The sequence below is a fragment of the Schistocerca gregaria genome, chromosome 3 (assembly GCF_023897955.1).
Source record: "Schistocerca gregaria isolate iqSchGreg1 chromosome 3, iqSchGreg1.2, whole genome shotgun sequence".
Classification (NCBI taxonomy): Eukaryota; Metazoa; Arthropoda; class Insecta; order Orthoptera; family Acrididae; genus Schistocerca; species Schistocerca gregaria.
The window spans coordinates 489977340-489993016 of record NC_064922.1 but is presented as its reverse complement, the minus strand read 5'-3'; the positions used below and the strand labels follow the sequence as shown (position 1 = coordinate 489993016).

The 15677-nt window shown below is 43.8% G+C and overlaps 1 protein-coding gene across 1 annotated transcript in view; it reads right to left on the bottom strand.

Moving 5' to 3' along the window:
- Window positions 1–8851, bottom strand: part of LOC126354447 (octopamine receptor beta-2R) — a 698957-nt gene extending 690106 nt beyond the window's left edge. The window contains exon 1 of the mRNA XM_050004135.1: window positions 8798–8851. The gene's annotated coding sequence lies outside the window, so the exon portion shown is untranslated. The remainder of the gene's footprint in view (window positions 1–8797) is intronic.
- Window positions 8852–15677: the final 6826 nt, after the last annotated feature.

The following is a 15677-nucleotide window of genomic DNA, read 5'->3' as shown; positions in this document are numbered from 1 at the left end:
GCTGAACTCACAGACCATACCTCCTCGCTACAGCAGCACTCCAAACCAAACCGTTTGTGTTGTGGTCATGATGGCACCCTATGCATGAGACAGTAATTTCATAGTCACATTGCTGCTTATCTTCAATCAGTGGTGTGGGATGACACGGAATGTTTCGGGGAGCTCAGTACATGTTGTGAGATAGCAAACGCAGACGTATTTCACCAGCTAGCTAGAAGACAACTCACAAACTCTATCACATGCTGATAATGCTTTCTCATGGGAGTACGTGGCATCTCCGTGACTTCACTGTGATCGGTCAACATATATCCCACACCAGGCCAGTTAAACTAATCACTGACGATACAAATGCACTGTGGTGGCCATTCTACCAGTAGCAGTGAACTGTACCTCTAATTGTTTACATACTCGCCGCTAGTGTGTGCGTGCACGAAATTACATTGATTCCGACTTCTGTTGGGTTCTTGACTTTGCTTATGAGGCAGTATATTAGCCAACAGTTTGCCACGAAGAGACATCAATACTGATCACTGTCTAACCTATACTGATGAGGTCGCCGGTTTTGAGTCTGTCACTGGTGAAAGTTTTCTACATTGACATATATGTGGTATGTTGTTAGATGCACCTGAGAATATGCAGTGCCAATAAAATATTTAAAACACAGCATGATGGAGTAATGTCTTTCTTCAGATTTATTGAGGCTGTCGGGCCCTCCCAGAAGAAAATGAGTAGAAGGAAGGTTCTCCCCTGGTCTCTGCCATACTCGCCACCAGTGACCTTCAGTGTTAGTACAGAATGGTGTAAAGCAGCAGAGAGAGTTTCCAGATCACTCAAGATTTATCGTAGAAACAGTGCATATGAAATACCTAAAATGATTATATTTACAGTTCAATAGCACTAGCGGTTCAGAAGGACGAGGTATCGACCCATGGTGAAACACCCATGTTAGCACGTGGTGTAGCCATCACAGGCGGCAATACAGTAACTGACTCTGACATCCAGTCGATCGTACAGATGGTAAATACTGTCCTGGGTTAATTGTGACACGCCTCTTGGAACGGTTCACGTAGTTCTGTAAGAGTTGTCGGCTGACGAGTCGCATGAGTCACTTCTCGTCCAATCAGATCCCAGCCTGCAGACAAGGTCGGAGAACAAGTCAGGAGTTCGTCTTGGCCGGGGTTGTTATTGTATGTCTTGTAGAGCCCGTTGGGTCTCACGGAAAGTGTGTAGCCGAGCATTATTCTTTTGGAACAACACATTGCAAGAACGACAGAAGGCTGGGTCTTATAAAATTCTGTGCATACCGAGCGCTGGTAGCGTCCCCTCTAGAAAAATCCAAGGTGAACGAAAGTTATTGCTCATCGCACTCCATACCATATAGCTTGGGGAACGTGTGCCTGCCCGTAGTCTAACCGGTTCACAAAAGTTCGTATTTACGCGCCAGGGCTCACATTTTTCTGTGTTGTGGTATCTGTACAATCTGCCACTGCTGCTCTTACAATACGACGATGCTGGCATTCTTCTGCGTTGTGTGGATGTCCAGAACCTCGTCAACGTGACCACTGATACAAGTATCGTTGCACAAGTCGTGCAGCACGCCCAACATGTGTGTCAGTTCTCCGAAAGGACCGTACCACCACACTGAAGGCCACATTTTGACCCTTTTCAAATTCGCTCAGTTGGCTGTAGGAAGCATGAGTGCACCTCTGTGGCACGGGTGCCTTCTTGCTTCACACTTTTGTAACACACTGAGCCTTCTGACTTCGAGCATTTCCAATTAAACGGTAGGCACAGAAGGCGCATTTGTAGCAATGTCATTACGCTATTTGTAGGCGGACGACGTTGAAGCCATAATTAATATATTTATTATCCACTAGCTGGCATGTGCCATAATCGGATCAAAATCGACGTCGTCTTTCCAGGTGCACTAAGTTCTTTTCCAGAAATGTACACCCAGTCTCAGCCAATTCGTCTGGTGCACATACGTCACGTCCTATTTGAATTCTTCCAATTATATCGCAGCTGTTCCTGTGTGTATGTGTACTCGTTCTTCCAACAGATATGGCATCACATGTTTTCTATAGCATGCTAGACACTAAGGTACAAACAGTATTTGCATAACGAAACTGGTCGCCGTTTGGATATTTTCACTTCGTGTACATTTATAAGTATTCTGAAAGGTTGAAGATAAAATCTTCCGAGTCGCTAGGTCACGTCATACTACTCTTCAAACTTGTTCAATGCTCGATGTCCCTATCTCAGCAGAGGTATCTATAGGTAGAGCCGTAAAGTCTGAAGGAGAATACGACGCTGTCAAACGACTCTATATATTTTATAGAAATTCTTCAAATCCATTAAGCAAACCAGTGCTTAACACATTGGTTAAAAACAGACTCGGTGGAGTCGTGGTGAGGGGTAGGCTAAGTTACTCGAGCAGTGCTGGGAACAAAAGTGATACGTGGAGTAAAAACGGTTCAACGCTAACTTATAAGGAATGCATCGCGTTAATCGAACAGCAGGGTAAAAACGACTATGTATCAGTGGAACGACTGTTATGAAGTGCATGTACCTTGAGCTGAGAAAACTGTAGATAACAGTGGCTTTCGAAGAGAACGGTTAGTGTATGAATATGTAAATATTGTTTTACTGACAGTGGAAGCCATGATTGATTTTAAAATCATTTGAAAATCTGAATCATTGTGTCAAGCAACTGACGACCTTAAAATTTAGCAGAAATGGGGAAGGGAAGATTCGGTTTAACGTCTCGTCGATCAGAAGAGCGACAGAGACGAAGTCGAAACAAGCTGGGACTGGACAATGCAAGGAAATGGGCGGTAGCTTTTTCAAAGAAACCGAGTCGGTGTTCACTTTAAGCTACTTTCGGATATCCTAGATCTGAATGGCTGGATAGGGATCCGAAATCAACTACTCCGTCATACGGGTCAAGTATTCTAATGAATTAATGACTTCTAACTGCTTTTAACACTAGTGAAATGTTTGTCTAAATCTTTTAGGTGTAGTCGGTTTGTTGCATTGATACTCTGGTCCGTTCATACTAAGATGTCGTACCTATTTTTTGGGCAGCTGATCTGAGTGCTCATTTACACAAACAACAGATGCCTATGTTCTTTTATGGTTATACTTTATTAAATCGTGTGTTCCGAAATTCATTTGACAAAGTACGTTAAACGTGGTAAAATTATATTGTTGCGTACAGCCCACATGAATTATTGAAGTAATGAATTTTCTACTGTTCTTAACTTTGTTGCATGAATTTAACTGTTTTATGGCCCACTTCTTAAGTAATAAATTCAGACCCTAAATACTGCAGCCTAGATTCAAAATGCAAGTGGCACTGAATTTGTGCAACGAAAGTACTGGGTATTCTGTGACGTTAGCCAAATACAACATGCCGGCCGGGGTGGCCGACCGGTTCTAGGCGCTTCAGTCCGTAACCGCGCGACTGCTACGCTCGCAGGTTCGAATCCTGCCTCGGGCATGGATGTGTGTGATGTACTTAGGTTAGCTATGTTTCAATAGTTCTAAGTTCTAGGGGACTGATGACCTCAGATGTTAAGTCCCATAGCGCTCAGAGCCATTTGAACCAAATAGACCACCCACTATGCACGCTATATAATTAAATATACGATGACAATGGTGTAACCATTTATAACGTTAGTGTACTTACAATGAGTAATAGTGCGAGGGTTTTTTTCCCAACATTCAGTCGGTCGCACAATGAAAACCCCAGTGAAAATTAAAAATGTCTTATTTGCAAGATGTAGCTACACCTTTTACCTACTTCTTGGGCAACTGCCTTGCCGCAGTGGAGACACCGGTTCCCATAAGATCACCGAAGTTATGCGCTGTCGGGCGTGGCTGGTGCTTGGTTGGGTGACCATCCGAGCCGTCATGCGCTGTTGCCATTTTTCGAGGTGCACTCAGCCTCGTGATGACAATTGAGGAGCTATTCGACCGAATAGTTGTGGCTTCGGTCAAAGAAAACCATAATAACGACCGGGAGAGCGGTGTGCTGACCACACGCCCCTCCTATCCGCATCCTCAGTGAGGATGACACGGCGGTCGGATGGTCCCGATGAGCATCTTGTGGCCTGAAGACGGAGTGCTTTAGCTACTTCTTTACATTGTCGTCGGTCTGACTTAGAACTTCGTCGTAGCCTGGCACTAACTTTCAATATCGTCACAGAAGAAGGCAGCTGCCTGACATTTCCTCCAATTCACTACGCATGTTTGGTGCTCGTAGCCTGTGCCATAATAGTGTGATAGCCAGCGGTTTATGTGAGTGAAGAGATGAAAATCAGAGGGAACCAAGTCTGGGCAGTATGGTCGGTGAGCAAATATTTCCTATTGAAAACGCAGCAGAAGTGCACTTGGGGTATGCAGCTGATAACTGTTATGACCAAGGAAACATATGACGGCTACGTTAGGTGGGCTGCATGAAATAAGGCGAAACCCTCCAGCATCACTTCAGACTTTACTTTCTAGGCATCTCTACGTCCTCACTGTTCACTCAAGACACTTCGGAACACATAAGCACAGAGTTCTCCTGATTTTGTCTGGTGTTTTATTTCGTGGCCGATTAGAAGCAGAAAAAAATAATAGGCCTCATAACTCACTAGAGGTGTCACATTTCGAATAGCGATTAGAGTGCAGTAGAAAAAAAGGCATTATACAATTTTACATATACACAGGCAGTGTCACCTCAAATGGAAGGAAGAAGAAAAATTAAAGTTTAACGTTCCGTCGACGGTTAGGTAATTACAAAATCTTAGTGAGCTACCGTGAGAAAGAAAATCGCCTATGCCCTTTACAAAACTGCTAAATGGCTAATGGTTCAAATGGCTCTGAGCACTATGGGACTTAACATCTGAGGTCATCAGTCCCCTAGAACTTAGAACTAGTTAAACCTAGCTAACCCAAGGACATCACACACATCCATGCCCGAGGCACGATTCGATCCTGCGACCGTAGCAGTCACGCGGTTCCGGACTGAAACGCCTAGAACCGTTCGGTCACCACGGCCGGCAAAACTGCTAAAATTAGACTACACGAGTCTATGACTTGCTCAGATGCAACTGTATTAAAATTAGTTGCTGGTTTCGGCTTTGCTGATAAAGATGTAGAGCAAACCACTACCAGCCACATCTGTCAGAACATATAGATAAATCATACGCTCCGTATTGTCGCACTGAAATAGTTCACGCTTGCCCATAGGAAACCCAACAGACAGATTTACAGAGTGAGCTAGTGTTACTGAACGTTCTGAGCAGCAGCTGCTATTTGAATGAACTGCACACAGGCAGTGATATTTGCAGCGACACAAACGGTGGTCGTAATGTGCGCCGCTAAAATGAGTTAAAAACTTCGAGAGATGCTCCATCCTCTGATGTACCAGTCTGTCTAATTTCCAAATGTCGTATAGGTTCCTTGTAGTCGTCTTCTGACACCTCAGACATATGAAAAACGCTCTGTTGCAGTATTGACTATTTTCTAATGTGTCACTGCTCAATTATTAGATCTGATGATGGCTGTAAAACCTACAGCAGTAACCAATTTTAATAAAGTGATATATGACTATGATAACGACAAATCAAATACTAAAGCAACAGGTTTCCTCCACAAGTTACGATTTACGTATTTATGTTTTGCACTTATTACATCTGAGTTTCCTATCTTTCAAACTGTAGTATTTCTTTGTACTTTCGAATGGCGTTACCAGATTGTATTCGCTTGGTTCCAGGTAAATGGTGACAAATCAAGCAGATGCTAGTGACTTACCAGTCATTTGATTAAGTAATTGATATTTGTATGAAAAACTTGCCCATTTATTTAGAGGTGAAGATACATTTCAGAATACGGCATAGTAACAACTCGAAATACATACAGTGCGTCCTTGTTGTATGGCATCCAGAAAACGAAAAATAACTGTCTGCATCCCATCACACAAAAGAAGGAAACGCCAGCTGCGACAGAATTGCTCCAAGATAGCATACTACCCAAAACGTATCACCAGGAAACAACATAATGTCCTGGAAAACTAAGCAGAAAGACTGCTGTCGGTAATGGGAGAGGCGTAGGTATGGCAATGTTCAAGCAGCCTCACTTTGCTGCTGATATTTTTGTTTCTCTGAAAGTACGTGCAGTAAATAACATTTATTTAAGGAAGGTTGCTGTTTTTCAGAATTCCACCCCACCAGATTATTCCTCAGTGTTTTTGCTACAGGTCAGTATTTTTCAACATAATCTCCATTCAGCGCGATGACCTTACACCACCTTACTGTGAGGATCTGTACACCCGCATGATACTATACTACTTGTCGATGGCGAGGCCAACGTCTTGCTGCTTCAACAACATCCCCATCAACCACGTACTGCTACCAGCGGAGTGTGTCCGTCATTGCGCCAAACAGTTGGGAGACGCAAAGCGAGGAACCCAGCCGACACACACCTTTGTGTACCACAATTGGTGGACGAGTGTGTTAGCACTACCATCAGAGACGTCCAATTGAGAAGCGATGTGTCATCCGTCAATCACCTCGAATTAGAGTGGTTTCAACATTGCAGGGGTCACAGTTGTGTGGGAGGCCTGCTGGCACTCGGGAGTTCGGACGGATCTTTTGCGATGAAGATGACTCACCAACATTTGTTCACTGCCAGGTCTCCTTAGATATTCTACAAATCGTCTAAAATATCTGTGACGCTCTGGTTTTACGCCAAAAGAAATTCAATGATAGCTCTCTCCTTGGAACGCACCTCCGTCACAGATGCTACTTTGAAGGCTACATACAGGGTGACAGGCTGAAGCGGGAATATTCCACGATCTCCCGAAACCAATCTCGCATTTCTAGAACTGAAATTGGACCGAAAATATTTTTGCATTACGTGGTGGACACCTTTCTTGTCTTCAACAGTATATGATCATCTGGAAGATACTAAGACCATAATTTATCTTACTTATCTTTTTAGTGATGTACCACTAAGTAGATACGTAAAATATTTTTAAATAGTCTATACGTGCTAAATAAATTTCTAAAACTGAAATATCTCCAGATGACGTTGTTGAGGTCATACTAACGAAACGGGTTGTGGAATAATAAATGCACTGTAGCTCCAAAGAAAGTGGTATAATCATGTGTATTCAATTTCACAGATATGTAAACAAGGAGAATACACCGCTGCGGTCCGCAACGCCTATATAAGACAACAAGTGTCTAGCGCAGTTGTTAGATCGGTTACCGCTGCAACAATGACAGGTTATTAAGATTGAACTGTGTTTGAACGTGTTATAGTCGGGGCATGACCTATGGGACATAGCATCTCCGACGTAGGGTAGAATTGGTGATTTAACCGTACGATCATTTCACGAGGAACCTGGTAAAACACCAAAAGTCCGACATTGCTGTGACCAAAAGAAGATATTGCAAGAACGGGACTAATGACGACTGAAGGGAATCATTGAACGTGACAGAAGTGCAACCCTACCGCAGATTGGTGCGGATTTCAATTCTGGGCCATCAACAAGTGTCAGCATGCGAACGATTCAACGAAGCATCGTTGATATGTTCTTTCGGGATGATAGCCCACTCATGTACCCTTCGTGACTGCACGACACAAAGCTTCACGCCTCGCCTCCGCCAGTCAACACAGACATTGGACTGTTGATGACTGGAATCATGTTGCTTGATCGAACGTGTCTCATTTCAAATCGTATCGAGCGGATGGAAATGTGCGGTCATGGAGACAACCTCCTGAATCCATGGACCCTGCATGTCAGAAAGGAACTGTTGAAGCTGGTGAAGGCCCCTTAATGGCGTGGGGCTTGTGCAGTTGGAGTGATATGGGTCCCCCGGTACGTCTAGATACGAGCCAGACAGGTGACACGTACGTAAGCATCCTGTCTGATCACCTGCATCCATTCATGTCCATTGTGCATTTCGACGGATTTGGGCAATCCAGCAGAAAAATGCGACACCCCAGACGTCTAGAATTGCAACAGAGTGGCTCCAGGACAGATCTTCTGCATTTAAGCATTTCCTCTGGTCACGAAACCCCCAGATATGAACATTACTGAGCATAACTGTGATGCCTTGCAACGTGCTGTTCAGAAAAGCTCTCCACCCCCTCGTACTCTTACATATTTGTGGACAGCCCTGCAGGATTCATGGTCTCAATTCCCTTGAGACATTAGTCGAGTCAACGCCACATCGTGTTGCGGCACTTCTGCGTGCTCTCTGGGGCCCTATACGGTATTAGGCAGGTGTATTAGTTTCTTTGGCTCTTCAGTGTATCTCAACAGCTTAGTGATAGGTATCAATACGCTGGATGTGGAGTACATCCATCATTTAGGAAATTCATTTTCTTTTTTAAGAACTTAACGACGCTAAAAGGTTGGTTCAAATGGCTCTGAGCACTATGGGACTCAACTGCTGTGGTTATCAGTCCCCTAGAACTTAGAACTACTTAAACCTAACTAACCTAAGGACATCACACACATCCATGCCCGAGGCAGGATTCGAACCTGCGACCGTAGCAGTCGCACGGTTCCGGACTGCGCACCTAGAACCGCGAGACCACCGCGGCCAGCGACGCTTGAAGGAATTAATGCATTTTTATTTCTGTATCCTTCCTAATTTTCACATAGCTGTTAATTATATTTCATAAATAAAACATGGAAACAACATGTTTTGCTTCTAGAGGCACTCTTTTAGTTTTCCAGCTACTACAGGTAAATTCAGGTCACTAAATTTTGTAAATTTCTATCTCCATCTGCATTTACCTTAGGAAACAGCGTATCCAGAGCGCCAACACCAAACGCAGCTCACCGAATCTGAAAACCATCAGAAGCACGATTATTTGTTACCGTTCAATTACAATTCTCTTAATCTATTTATTCCTATTATACAGTGTAGGTATACAGAAGGTTAAATTTGTTGGGAACAAAATACTAAATTAATGTTGTGTCTACAATCTGGCGTATACAACAGCAAGACGGTTCCATGCGTACACTGTGTGAGAAATTACCCCGCCCTACAGAGTTACTGTTTGCGGGGCCCTGACGCTGCAAACAGTCATCAAGGACAATGGGCAGGCCGTGCGCTATGATTGAAGCGACATTCATTTACGCTCTGTGCTTAATGGCCGCCATGAATATGTAAAGCGCAGCAAACGGAGGGTTTTGGTGCTGCAATTGCAACAGTTTCCCTGTGACGCGACCAATTCTGCCTAATGAGAACGCAGCGGGGGCAGGGACAGAGGAACGTTAGCGCGCAGGCGGCCCGTGTGTGGGTTGCCTCACATACACTTGGGAGCATGCGGCTGATGCTGGAAGGAATATCACTCGAACTAATTAGGTACTCTACAGAAAGGGAAACGTTGTTACTCGATCCAAATGTTTCCTCTTTTTTCTCTGACTACCAACGGGTGATATGTGTCCCACAATGGGTTATCATGAAATTGGAATTTGTTATACAGAGTGTTACAAAAAGGTACGGCCAAACTTTCAGGAAACATTCCTCACACACAAAGAAAGAAAATATGTTATGTGGACATGTGTCCGGAAACGCTTACTTTCCATGTTACAGCTCATTTTATTACTTCTCTTCAAATCACATTAATCATGGAATGGAAACATACAGCAACAGAACGCACCAGCGTGACTTAAAACACTTTGTTACAGGAAATGTTCAAAATGCTCTCCGTTAGCGAGGATAGATGCATCCGCCCTCCGTCGCGTGGAATCCCTGATGCGCTGATGCAGCCCTGGAGAATGGCGTATTGTATCACAGCCGTTCATAATACGAGTACGAAGAGTCTCTACATTTGTTACAGGGGTTGCGTAGACAAGAGCTTTCAAATGCCACCACAAATAAAAGTCAAGAGGGTTGAGGTCAGGAGAGCGTGGAGGCCGTGGAATTGGTCCGCCTCTACCAATCCATCGGTCACCGAATCTGTTGTTGAGAAGCATCCGAACACTTCGACTGAAATGTGCAGGAGCTCCATCGTGCATGAACCACGTGTTGTGTCGTACTTGTAAAGGCACATGTTCTAGCAGCACAGGCAGAGTATCCCGTATGAAATCATGGCGGTGAATCGAGGAAGTACAGTACATACTGACGAAACTAAAATAAGCTGTAACATGGAAATGAAGCGTTTCCGGACACATGTCCACATAACATCTTTTCTTTATTTGTGCGTGAGGAATGTTTCCTGAAAGTTTGGCCGTACCTTTTTGTATCACCCTTTATGTTATTGCTCATGCATAAATGTCCCATTCTTATAATTGCAGACTGCATTTGCAGTTTCTGCTTTCTTCAAGCGTTATTGGTAATCCTCGTCACCAGTACTTTCACATCGAATTAGTCGCTGTTCAGCACCTGCAGTGTGAGTTGCAATCGTGTTGATGGTGGTAAGTTCCTATGATACCAAACTGCTAAGGTCATCGGTACCTAGGCTTACACACTGCTTAATCGAACTTAAGCTAACTTACTCTAAGGACAACACACACACACACACACACACACACACACACACACACACACACAAACACACACACGCCCAAGGGAGGTCTCAAAACTCCGACGGGGGAAGCCACGCGAACCGTGGCAAGGCCCCCAAGACCACGCGGCTGGATACTCTGCCCAATAATGTGGGTCTGTTTCCAGTGTGTCATGTGGTTGTTGCGCAGTCCTCTTCTGAAACCCTGGAAGAACTTACGAATAATCCTGCTTACCCTGCTTATCCTACTCCCCCCCCCCCCCCCCCTCTAGCCTCCCAAACCTATTGCGAAACGCTCTTCCCATATTGTTTCTTCCGACTCATTGCATTCTAAAATTATATTCAAATACTTCTCATCATATGAGCAACATTCATTCCCTAATCTTCTAATGTTTTCGCAATTGTTGGAGCAACACCTACCTGCTGCAGTGCCTTCAGGAAGAAGTGACTTATGAATGAAAAGCCCTACCGATTCTCTTACATCAGGAGTGTATACAGAATGAATTAAGAGCTTTTATGCTTGCTACACGAACTTTTTACTTCCTTAATGTCAGACATTTTAAGTTAATGTGATGTCGCTACACGGATTTTCAGAGGTATTATCCAACAAGAACAATATACAGCCCTGATACTTGTTACTTGTCCGGATGTAAGGGAAAAAAACTGTTTCACTCGACGCGAAATTGCATTAAAAGCTGGCGGTAATTTACCCGCAGAGTTGACGAACAGTGATAAGTTGCTGAACCGTTCGGCAAAGCACTCCGTGACACGATTGCAAATAGCAGGCACGTGCTGGAGGCCCGCCAAGAGCAATTGTGTTTATAGAAGCTGCACTTGGACGAAAATGCCAAGGGTAAGTGCCTCTCTGCGTGCGGTTTTACGACTCAACGACTATCGGTAGATTGATAATAGCTGTGAGTGAATAACTTCCATTGGTTTCAGCTGGAGTCTACTGCCCGTTCAAGACTTCGGCACTGAAATCATTCACTACGAAACAGTTCTGGGGCACAAGAAACGGGCTCCGACAGCATTTTGTATAGCAGTATCACTTACTGACATTTACATGTCAAAATGTTTATGGAATGATTCTAGCATATCCTTCTAGTAGAAGCATGGAAAACTGCCTGAAATCTAAAAACAGAATTCCCAGCGCTGTACCACAAACCAACAACGTAGACTGGTTTTGGGATTTGAACAATGAACACCTGTGTATTTGACAAAGGGTTTACGTCCATATAATGATTTAGAGAATCAATGTGATAGCCAGAGATAACATCTGAAAAAACATACTCTGGGTGTAAGTCTGATGAATGTGGTTTGTTGTACGACTCTGGTTATGTAACATATTTTTCCAATATTTTCACATGTTTCTTCTCTTTCCCTTGAAGAAAATGAATAAAACAGATAAGTATGAGTAAATCATTGTAGTATATATCTTTAAGGTTATCATTTTTTCAGCTGTAATAAACACACTAAAAAGATAAATATCAATTTTCAAATGTTCAAATGAGTGTGAAATGGGACTTAACTGCTAAGGCTATCAGTCCCTAGGCTTACACACTACTTAACCTAAATTATCCTAAGGACAAACACACACACCCATGCGTGAGGGAGGACTCGGACCTCCGACGGGACCAGCCGCACAGTCCCATCCATTTCCAGATTAACCGTGTACAGAAAAGTTAATTGGCTGGTTGGCTCTGAGCACTATGGGACTCAACTGCTGTGGTCATCAGTCCCCTAGAACTTAGAACTACTTAAACATAACTAACCTAAGGACAGTACACACATCCATGATTCGAACCTGTGACCGTAGCAGTCGCACGGTTCCGGACTGCGCGCCTAGAACCGCGAGACCACGGCGGCCGGCAGAAAAGTTAATTACAGAGAACCAAAGGAAATGAGTTAGATATAGGCTTTTCAGCACACAGACTCGTATTTATACTACATTTCTTACTTCTCTTGGAGTGAGCAAACGTTGTTTATTTTAGAACACATATTTTCAGATTTGTCAACATAATTAATTGTCTAGTGCAATTAGCGGCAATTACTGGAGTTTTGGAAACCTTGCCCTATGAACTGGAGAAATAACTAGAACGAAATTTAACAGTAAGCAGAGAAAGACTAAGTTCGTTAACGAATAGAAAGAACATGCGTTAATATTGCGCGGTTATATGGTTATATTACATTTATGGAACAAAGTAACTTGTTTCTTTCTCAGAGTAGGCTCGTCTAATCTGAGATTAAACTTCCTTATAAAATGAACTGGGGAGGGGAGAGAACAAGTATGTGGCAACAAAAACACAATTTCACCAATGGGGCGAGAAGTGCCTGTGTTGCTTGGACATGAACCTGAGAATTGAAATTGATACTGACTTCGAGCGCTACGAGTGTCAATACTCTATAATTTCTCCTTCTACACGTCTGTACCGCACAAACCATTCACAGGTTAACATAACCTGATGCAGTATAACATTAAGACTACCTGATTTCAGCGCGTTGTTTCTACTCTGGGTTATAATACAGAAGCGATTGCGTGTATCATGGAGTCCTTGGTAGGTTTCCGGAAGTGTGTGGCGTCAGATTTCTACGCACATGTTCGCAATTCCAGTACGCTATGGGTCGGGGGTCTGTGGGCGCGGAGCATGTGCCCGATAAGGTCCCAGATATCTTCCATCGGATTCAGATCAGGCGAATTTGATGGTAAGACATCAACGTGAGTTTACTGCCAAACTCCTCAAACCACTAACACGATTGTGGTCTTGTGACACAGCAAGTTATCCTGCTGCAAGATTATTCGCCGTCGGGAAAGACATAAAGCATGGTAGGATGCATGTGATCCGCAGTTATGTTTACACACACAGACGCCAACAAGTTTCAGGCGAATGTCCCCCATAGCATAACACTGTCCCCAGTGGCCTGCGTCTGTCACATGGTGCATGTTTCGAGGAGCCATTCGCTTAGATGACTGCGTATTCGGACACGGTAGCAAGAAACGCAGTTTCTTAAACCACACGATTCGTTTCTATTGACCTACGGTGCAATCTCAAAGTTCCCTTGCGGACAGCAATAGTAAGTGACGATGTGATTGGTTAACATCGAAACACACAGGTATCGTATACTGAGGAACCCCATGTCCAATAACGTGCACTCAACAGTGTGCTCTGAGCCACTTGCGCCTGCACTAACACTGTAAAACCTCAGATTTCTACGTTCTGTTGTGAGATGTTGGCGTTCAATTCCTTATCACCTTCTTACGATTAGACTACGCTTTAGATATCTTCCATACAGGCAGACGACAGTATACGTGAATAGTCGACTAATGTTATCGTTTCTGTGATGCTCGTTCTCAGGTGTCAGGCCACAGTACACTGTCAAATACGTTTACGTCAGTATATTTCCCCATTTGCGGCCCGTATTGTTGCTACGCTGATTCCTCAAACGTCTCTGCTCCTTTTACATACTCTGATGAGCAAACCATAAGGAAGAAAAAAACTTTCGCATGATGTGTCACTGCCTGATTTCTGTGCTGGATGAGACTTGAACGTTGCATAGCAAGAACTGCTACATTATAGTATAGAAGATTACTATTGAGAATAACTTACGTTGGAACTATCACTTAGGATGTGAAAAGTGAACCAAACTGCGATTTATTGGCATAGTACCAAGAAAAGGCAACTAAAGAGACTGTCTACAGTACGCTTCTCCGCCCTTTTCTGGAATATTCCTGTGCAATTTGGGACTCGTATCAAACAGGACTAACGAAAGATATCGAAAAAGTTCAAAGAACAACGGCACGTTTGTACGATAGCGGAATAGGTAAGAGAGTGCCGTGGATATGAAGGGAAAATTGGGGTGGCAATAATTAAAGCAAAACCTTTTTTCGTTGCGGCAGTACCTTCTCATGATCTATCAATCACCAATTTCTCCTCCGAATGAGAAAATATTTTCTGGCGCCCACCTACTTAGCAAGAAATGATCAACATAATAAGAGAAATCAGAAAGTTTGATCGATGGACCATCTGCCAGACACTAAATTGTGAATTGCACTGTAATCATGTAGATGCTGATATAGATCTGAATGTAATACGCAATGGAAGGTCAGATATGATACTTTTATTCGAAATCAGTAATTACACTTAAGAAACTCCGCTTTGTTAGGGTCCGCTGGACATTATAAAATGGGGTACACGCTTCTTAAAAACGTATGTGATTACCAGGGACGGCAACGCATGCTCTGCTGGCCACAAGTTTGATAAGCACTTCTTGTGACAGAGCGTTCCAGTCCGCCATCAGCGTCTTTTACAACTGTTGGATGGTAGTTGCCGCATGCAGACGTGCTGCAATATGTCTTCCGAACGAAACCCACACATGCTCGATGTGATTTAAGTAGGGGTACCGAGTGGGCCGGCTGCTTCCGAAAATCCTCTCGTTGCATGAGTTCCTCCATCAGCTCAGTTCAATGTCGTCACTCATTGCCATTCATAAAAATGAAGATGTGGGCGAATGCACACCTAAAAAAAGGAAAAAGGTAAGGAATAGGGTGCCACGATAACGTTGACCAGTGAGTGTACCGTGTTCAAAAGATCTGAAGGTCCTTACGATCATGAGAATTTATGCATCCTCGCAACAGCACACCTGAATGTAGGAGTACTTTCTGTGTATGCTATGTTTCTAGGCACTGACATACACTGAAGCACCAGAGAAACTAGTATAAGTACACGTGTTAAAATACAGAGATATGTACACAGGCAGGATACGGCGCTGAGGGCAGCAACGCTTATATAAGACAACAAGCCTCTGGCGCAGTTGTTAGATGATTAGTGCTACTACAGCGGCTGGTTATCAGTTTTTAAGTGAGTTTGAATGTACCGTTATAGTCGGCGCGCGAGCTATGGGACGCAGCGTCTCCGAGGTAGGGATGAAGTGGGGATTTTCCTGTACGACCATTTCACGAGTGTACCGTGAATATCAGAACCGGTAAAACATCAAAACTCCAACATCACTACGGTCGGAAAAAGATTGTGCAAGAACGGGACCAAAGACAACTGAAGAGAATCATTCAGCGTGACAGAAGTGTAACCCTTCGCTGGCCGGAGTGGCCGAGCGGTTCTAGGCGCTTCAGTCTGGAACCGCGCGACCGCTACGATCGCAGGTTCGAA